The sequence below is a fragment of the Cupressus sempervirens genome, chromosome 6 (assembly GCF_028749045.1).
Source record: "Cupressus sempervirens isolate cs-2001-9-10 chromosome 6, ASM2874904v1, whole genome shotgun sequence".
NCBI classification, from domain to species: Eukaryota; Viridiplantae; Streptophyta; class Pinopsida; order Cupressales; family Cupressaceae; genus Cupressus; species Cupressus sempervirens.
Genome location: NC_143123.1, coordinates 381,423,716 through 381,432,591, shown reverse-complemented (window position 1 = coordinate 381,432,591; position 8,876 = coordinate 381,423,716).

Sequence of the window (8,876 nt, the reverse complement as noted above, 5' to 3'; positions counted from 1 at the left end):
ATTCTTATTTACCAGGAAATTATTTGAAATTTTGGGGAGGGAACTCATGAGGCATGGATTTTATAGCTTAGGCATCTTAGGGTGGAAAAGTGTCATGGTTTAATTTGAAAGATAAAAGATTTACAGAGATAAATGGAAGCAACTAAATGAAAACTAGACACAAAAATGATAGAGTAGAGGATAATGTAGTTACAGTTCTTGACAGAGCTCAACCTTCCACTTTTCTTGCTTACTAGTTGGTGCTGAGAGCTCAAAATGATTAAATGAGCAATTATGCAAGCCAGATGGGTAATTGTAGGAAATGATTTCTTAAAAATCTCAAGACAAATATGAGCAAGAAAAATTATTTATAACAAGTGTGTCACTTGTACCTAACAAGACTTACAAGGTTGTTTGCAATTAATGCCCATCAAATCTGCACATAGCTCTACATCTCATGATATCAAAAAATCTAAATGCCACCTTTTTTCGATAAAAGTGACCATACTTTGACATGATTTTCATAGCTATCATATTTATTGCCTTTTATGTCTTTAAGATCACCACTAGGTGGGAACCATTTCTCGCCTCATAAATGAATTCATGACTTCTTAATTATAACCTACAAGAAAACAAGCAACCATCAGAAAACCATGAAGTTGAGGTTGAAGTTGAAGTTTTGAATCAACTCCTACTTCATCTTCAACTTCAAGAATATGAACTCAGACTGAAGGGTAAAGACCTTTCTAGAGTGAGGAAAAGTGGGTGGAGTTGAACTTGAACTTGAAGTGGGTTAAAACTTCAAGTTACAAAAAGAACTCTTGGCTAAAAATATTGCACATTGTGAAAAAGTGTAGGGTAACAGTACAGATAACCTTGTTGCTGAGGAGATGGTTCAAAAGCTATGTTTGAAGAGAATTAGACATCCTTGTCCTTATAGGATTGGTTGGTTACAAGATGAACATGCCTTTGAAGTGAGGGAGTAGTGTTTTGTTAATTTTTAGATTAGGAAGTATAAGGATCAAGTGTTGTGTAATATTGTGGATATGATTAGTTGTCACATATTGCTTGGTAGACCTAGGCACTTTGATTGTAGGGCTATGCATGATTGTGTCAAGAATGTAATTACTATTGAGAAAGGTGACATGAAGCATTCACTGATTCTTTTGTAGAATGAAGAACTTGGTAGGAGGAACCTAAGTATTAGTAGCTGAGTTGAGTAGAATAATTTTGAGAGGGTTACAGATTGAAGTGGAAGGAAAACTTGTGGCACATCAAGGATGGATGTGAAGAAGAAAAGAAAATAGTTGTTTGTTGCTAGAAAGGATTGACAAAAGTTGAACAAGGGAAAGTGCATGCAAGTTGAAGACTTGGAGGATATGTATGTGAAGAACCAATTTGAGATTTATGTGTTGAAACCTAGAAGATGTTCTTCCAACTTCTGAGAACATTTTTTTGCACCTGGGGACTTTGATGTAGGAACAACCAAGGGTAGTTAGCAATCTTGCATGTTGGAGGGATTTTGTCTTTGGAGTTGAAGACTCAGTCACCAAAGTGTAGTGTTGGACAAGGAGCTTGATCGTTGAAGGTTTTCTTGACATCTACATTTTTGATCGACTTATACTATATTGCTTGACACTTAAAGGAGCTTGACAATGCTTGTCTAGTGGTTGCCAATGCTCGATAGTTTGGGCTTGCTGAATAAAGCTCTTGCAGACTTGATCAATCATCTTGGAGCATTTAATGCATGTGGTGTGAGATCGTGACATAGAATGATCATCAGAGTTTGTGTCGACCTATTTGGACCTTGGTTATTTTCCCTAGGTGTATTTAATGGGTGTTGTAAGCCTTCTAAGGAATTTAGTATTTAATGTCTGTTGTAGGCCAACTTGTGGCTTAAATATGTATTTAATATAAGGGTTTATTTAATTTGTAACTTGCTAGGACAACTTGTGGCTTAGTTGGGTATAAGTAGAGGGTCTTGTGGAGTCTTGAATCATTTTCATTCATCATGGAGAAGGAGTAGCTGAGAGAAGCGAAGTGTAGTAGAGCTAGGAGCTAAGTGTGGGCTTGGGAAACAAGAAGGTTGCTTGGTGGCTTGCAAGCACAAGTTTAGATTCTTCTTGGAGTTTCTACTAGAGTGTGGATCAAGAAAAACTAGGAGAGTGGATCTTGTGAGGTCTTGTAGAATTACTATTGTAAACTACTTTGTAGTTGGCCGTAACCTAGAAGGCCTTATAGCTAGGCATGTTGGATGAAAATATTATGATTCTATTATGAGAATTGACATTGTTGTGAATATTTATCTTTATGTACTTGTTATTATTTAGTTGTGTGGTGATTTTTTGGGGGTTAGGAAAATTCCTTTAAGGATTCTCCTACGTTGTACTACATTAGGTGGGGTGGCAGATTGTCTGTTATGCAAAATTTGGCAATTTGGTGAACAAAGTTGGGGAGCTTATGGATCAGGGGAGTCTGAATGTCATAGAGAGGAATTGTGACTACGATGATGACCACAAGAAGGATAATGATCACCCATAATAGAAGCATCCATTGGAACCTTTATAGTTGTATAAGGGGCATTACACCAACGTTCTAGTAGCTTCTGCAAGTGAGTCACTTCAATAGGCACCTTATTAGATTGAGCTTGTATTTGTAGCATCACATTATTACATATGCAAAATTTAGCAAAAATAGTGACATTAGTATCAATTGTGTCATGTAAAAAAAAAAGGTTGTATTTCTATCCTTTCATATTGCAAATAAGATTTCAATTTTTAAAGTATGCTAAAGTTCTAGAAACGGGGAAGGAATTCTAGGGTTATAACCCAAGAGAACCATATTCTAGCGAAAAAAACTTAGGGCAAAATTGATAAAAGAAAGAATCCAAACCCAATAATTTTTAGAGAAAAATGTGAAGGAAGGACTCAGGCTATCCATAAAGAGGGTAGCAGGGATTTGGAATGCCCAAATGGTGAAGATTGGTTCCTAAACACAAGCATTCAAAAATAGCACACTAGGCAAAATGTGTTTTTTGGGTTATGTGATAGCAGATTGGATAGTTGCAAACTATAACCTCTAGGTTGAATGTGAGGATTGTAAATGCTATTTATTGCTAAGAACTTGGACCATTGGCAAATAAGGTGGGAGCCACCTATATCCCCATTGATGTTGATATCTTAAAAATATCATTTGAGGATACCAACACTAATCCCTCCACCAAGGCTTGATAATTGATTATTGAGAGTTGTGTATAACAATTATGGAGGTGCATTATATTACAAGGTTAAAGAAGACATTGAACCTCTAGCATAGACAATTGATTAACACCTTGTTCCATATACGATTGTAATGATGTAGGGAACAAGGTAATTTGGTTCAAACTTGTTGGGTTTCTCTCCGTAGCTAAATCTATTGATTTTCCATTAAGACCATCTCAAATATCAAATAATCTAATCTAAAATTTCTTGTTGTATCTTCTATATAGATAATTTTGTTAGTATTTCAAGTGAGCTTTCGATCAAGAAATTTAAAGTCATACAACCTAGACACACGATAGTCTTCATCTGTGACAATAATTTGCAATGACATATGTGATGAAGGTAACTCAACCTCTATAGATAAAAGTGATTCAATACATAGACTAATGAGTATGGGGTATAAGGAAAGGTTAATTTTTACGTGCTAGTCACAACCAACATCATTAACAATCTTTTAAAGAATTCTCAATATGGTTTAGTTAGATGCCTTAGCTCCACTATTACTTTAGTAGTAATAGTGTGTGACATAATGGTGTCGAATATAAAATTTATTTTTGATTAAAGTTCAAAAAAAGTTTTAAGGGACGTAAAACCCTTTAAAATTTTATGGCCAAAATATATTCAAAAAGAGCCCCAAAACAAAATGCTTCCACAAGCTAGCAAATGTCCAATACAAAAATAGTATAGAAAAATAAACAATAAGCCTTAATTGCCCCAATAGGTTTTAATCCTAGGAACCTAAAACTTGTAGAACAAAAGGAAAAACAAATATTTTCCTTTACCTCCCTCCTTCTTGGAGCATAGAGTCATATCAAAGGATGAGGAGACTTTTTGTGATATTTTCCAATAACTGGTATCTAACAATCTTCCACCATAACTGCCTTATCGAACCAATCCTAAGCACCAAAGACCTCAAGAAAAAATCAAGAGGAGATCCATCACCAACTAAACCAAAGAGAACATTCTCTAGTAGATCAACATAAAAAATTCCATCAAAGGGACTGCATCAGAGTTTAGCTGGACAAACCTAGCAACAATAGTCACAATTGCATCATGCTAGACAAAACCAACAATGAAACCAACATCCACAAAACCAATACTCTTGCATTGAAAAGAACCAATAGACACAACATTTTGACCAATATTATCATTCATCACCATGATCATTTGTTCCAATCCAATAGGGTCTAAAACCTCTTCCAAACCTGAAACATAATTAACAAGAGGAGCTTCATCCCCAACCAATACAATTTGCACTTGATTTGAACCAAAATATTCTTGTGTAACTTTTGTAGGAATCTTGTCCCCTTGAAATGAGGATTTAACCACCATATAGTGTTGTGAAGAGGCTCCGTTCCACTATGAAGAGGGATTCTTAGACATAGAATCTTTTGAGATCACATTTAGCCACTACGTGACCTATTTTAATACATTTCTACATCTAACAGGAAAACACTAGTGCCAAGGTTTAACTATTAAAGGATAACAATTTTTCCAAGTAAAAAAGTGATCACAAAGAATAATCCTCCTATCCTCTGTATTGTTAAATATGGTTATGAAGAAACCTTTTTCCAATAGAAATATCTGAACTAAATATGTGATAAGAGGTTCCCAAAACTTAAAAACCTAATCATAAAGTCTTGAGAGAGGGCCATAAACCCTTAAATCGACAAATAATAACATCCATAGTAAGAGCTTTAGTTCTTTGCTCAATACCCAAAATTATGTCTTCTTCTAAGTCCAAGAGAAGATAATATCTTCCCTTTTTGTAAAAACCCCCAGACCCCCTCTAGAACTTAAATTTTGGGCATAAGAAGGCACATTCTTAGTTGCCAAGCTACCATCAACTAAAGATGACAACCCAACATCAATTGTAGATGAAAAACTAAAATTCTTAGCCACTCTAACCTTATGAGAAAGATCATTGTGGACATGAGAAAAGCCACCATCTAGTAGGTAAAAATGTTGGCAAACAAAAGACCCAGTTACCAAAGAAGCAAGGTCAAAACCCTCAATGCTTTTCCAGGAGAGTAAGACAATCCATAGCATAAATTTTTTGCAAAAACACAATGTAATTGAAGCCACAATAAAAACAATGACACTTGCAACAATAAAAAATCCCTCTGCACCATTAGGATGTAGAACATCAGTTTTCAAGGAAATGCTATTAGAAGCGAGGAATGACTGTGCCATGCCAAATTTTTTCTACTGGATATGAAATTTGTTTTTCTTAAGTAAAAATAGGGTTTGAAGGACCCGAAACCATTTACATAGTACTTGACATAATAATCTTAGAAAGCCCACAAGGAACTGTGTATCAACAACAACAAAAAAAAGAAACTAAGACAAGAAGTCTTAACACAACAAACATAAAAAACAAAAAAAAGCCTACAAAAAGACAACACTAGGACAACTATAAAGTCTTTAGTAAATCACTAGCCTAACCTACAAGGATATTCATGTTAATAGCACAGGCCTTCAAGTCATCAATTTCTTTGTCTTCCATAACCTCTATCTTCTTTGAATTAGCCCTGGTGCATTTACTGGGACCTTGACCCTCTTTCATGTCCTTGAGACCTTGAATTCTCCCTTGTTCCAATTTGTCCAATAGAGTTTTAATGTTATCCACTACAGTCTTCAAGATGGAGCAACTCTGGTTTGTAAAATTTTTAACTGCATTCTCTATGTTGTCAATTCTATTTCCCATGACATCCACCTTTTTCTTCATATCCTTCATTAGTTGTTCCATATCTCTATTCTTCGCTTCTAGCAGTGGGATTCTCTTCATTATATTCTTGACTTCTTTTGCATTTCCAATAACATCAGAGAGTCTATTCAGATGAGGTCTGGAAGTCTCACTTAGCTGATCAAATCCCCTCCTAATAACTTGCATTTGTTTCTTCATACTATTGATATCCCATTTCATCACACCCAGGTTTCTAAGGATTCCCTTCATATACTCCTATTCATCATAGTCCTTTCTCTGATTCAAGTTTTCCTTGTCCATATCCTTAGTGTCTCTTTTAGTATCCACCTCCTTGATGCTTATGTCATCAACCTTCCCTTGAGATAACACTTTCTTACCTCTCAACTCCTTTTTTATCAGAGGGTCATCATCTGAGGGAATGTTCACAACTCTGTCAATCTTCTTCACCTTGGTTCTGGTAACAATACCAGTTTTGCCTTTGGTTTTCTTCCATATAACCTTCTCAAGATCCTCATCATATTCTATCTCCATCTCATAATCTACCTCCTTACTCTTCCTTTTCTTAGCAGAAAAGCTCCCAGGTGAAAGGTTTTTCCTCTTCTTGTTAACCATCTCCTCTTCTTCCTCCATTTCCTCTTCATAAACCTCATCCTAATCACTCCCCTCAATATCAAACTCTAGGATTTTTTTATCAATACGAGGTTTGTCCACTTTTTTTAATCTTTAAGAAGATTCATGATCAACACCATCAAACCCTTATGGCAAGCATGATTCCCCTCACGGTCATTCTGGATAGCTAAAATGGTATTATCCAATGTCTGCCTTAGGTAGAAAGGGAAAATCCAGTGATTGCCTTAGGTAGAAAGAGAAATTAATTCTAACCTATGCCTAAAATGATTTACTAGCATAAAGCGGTGCCCAAAAATCTTAGTAAAATGACCATCAAGGGTTAGGTATTCAATCACAACAAACATAATAAACCTCCATGATTTGGAAATGGAATGAAGGCTAAAATATGAGCTACCAATTTTGACCAACCTATTTCTCTCCTTGGTCATCTTCATAAACTCATCAACAAAATGATTTAACTGCTTCCTATCTTTGTACAAGTTGATCCCATCCATATCAAGACTGGTGGCTTCAACTATAATGTCCTCAATGACTTCCATTCTATGATTTCCCACTAAGATGCTGCCATTCTTCCATGTCTTGATGAAATGACAAGTTATGGACAAATTACTACTCTTTAACTTCTCCATGGAGGCTATAAATTGTCCTTGTTCTAAACAATCCCAAATTTTAGTCTTCTACTTCCATTCCTTACAACTTGTAGGCTCAAACCTCTTTCTCTTACCACCTATATTCCTCAAATTGAAACAATTCCTCATAGTCCCAACAAGCATAGATGAAATGGAGATCTCTGAATCAAAATACCAACAGAGTTTTCCCTTAAGCAAAAAAACCCACAATCCATGTGGTAATGAATGAGTTGTCTCATCAAATATAATCATAATCCACAACTCCCCATTCCTATGCAAATCATAATTATTCCTAAATGTCATTTCCATCATTATTAAAAATCTTTTGCATACTTCTAACCTTGTCATACTCTATCAATGATAGCCCACCAATAGGGATGTTATCACTGTAATTCCATATCATCTTTTTATGGCTTTTGCATGCCATGCTCATAGCCTAGTTGACCACTTTGTTTTTTTCTCTATAGTTATGAGTGATAACACATTTTTCAAAGAAATTAATCAAATTAATAGCCTTGAAAACAATATTATGGATTGTCCAATAGGGGTTATTTACTTTATTAAGACAATTAATAATATTAAGGGAATCCCCTTCTAGCCAAAATTTCTCCAATTTCATGATCTTGGCAAATAAAAGACCATAGAGAGCCACACTAGCTTCCATAACATGATTGGTTTGATCCCCAAGAGGAATAGCCATAACACCCAAACTATCCCCATTTTTGTTTATGATAATAACACCACAACTTGCTATCCCTAGGTTGCCCTTTGAGGCCCCATCAAAATTAATCTTAAACCATCCCTATGGTGGACAATCCCACTTAGCCAAATTTCTAAGGTTACTATCATTATGAGAATATCTGATCCCTTCCAAGTTCCAATTCTGAATCACTTTGGCTTCCCAATCATCTTGAAGCTATTGATCTTTCTCGATTATCCTAATATTTGCAATCACCATATGCTTAATCTTATGAAATATCTAAATGGATGTAGACTCCTTACCCCTAGAAACCCTATCATTTCTTTCCTTCCAAACACCCCAACATAAATATGAAAGGATGAAATCCCATAAATTAATAAGCAAAGCATTATGAGAAGGAGACCTCTAGAATAAGAATAAATCTTGAATACTAAGGGGGAAAACCCAATCCACATCCAGAAATCTAATCCTCTCCCATAACCTTCTTTTGTAAGAACAATGAATGGTCAAATGATTAACCGACTCTTCCCCTTCCTTACAAAGATAACATCTACTAACAAGACACATACCTCTCTTCATTAAATTATCAGTAGTAGGAATTTTATCCTGCAATAAGATCCAAAAAAATATGTTAACTTTGGGTGTCAAGCCTTTAAACCAAGCTTTAGCCCAGTGAGGCACATGATAGTTTTCAAAAGTATTACCATACAGAGATGAGATAGAAAATAATCCATTTGGATTGAATTTCCATATTAAAGTATCCTCCACGTGAACTAAAAAGACAACATTCAACATTTTGTTAAGGTCATTAAGAGCCTCATCAACTCTAGTAAGGTTCACCCATTTATCTTCTTCCCAATAATAAAAAATATATGTCTCGAAAATAGTCTTGCATTGATCCATATACCCATAAAACTTCTGATCTGAACTCAAAGCATGAACAAGAATCCATATTTTATACCAAAATTGAA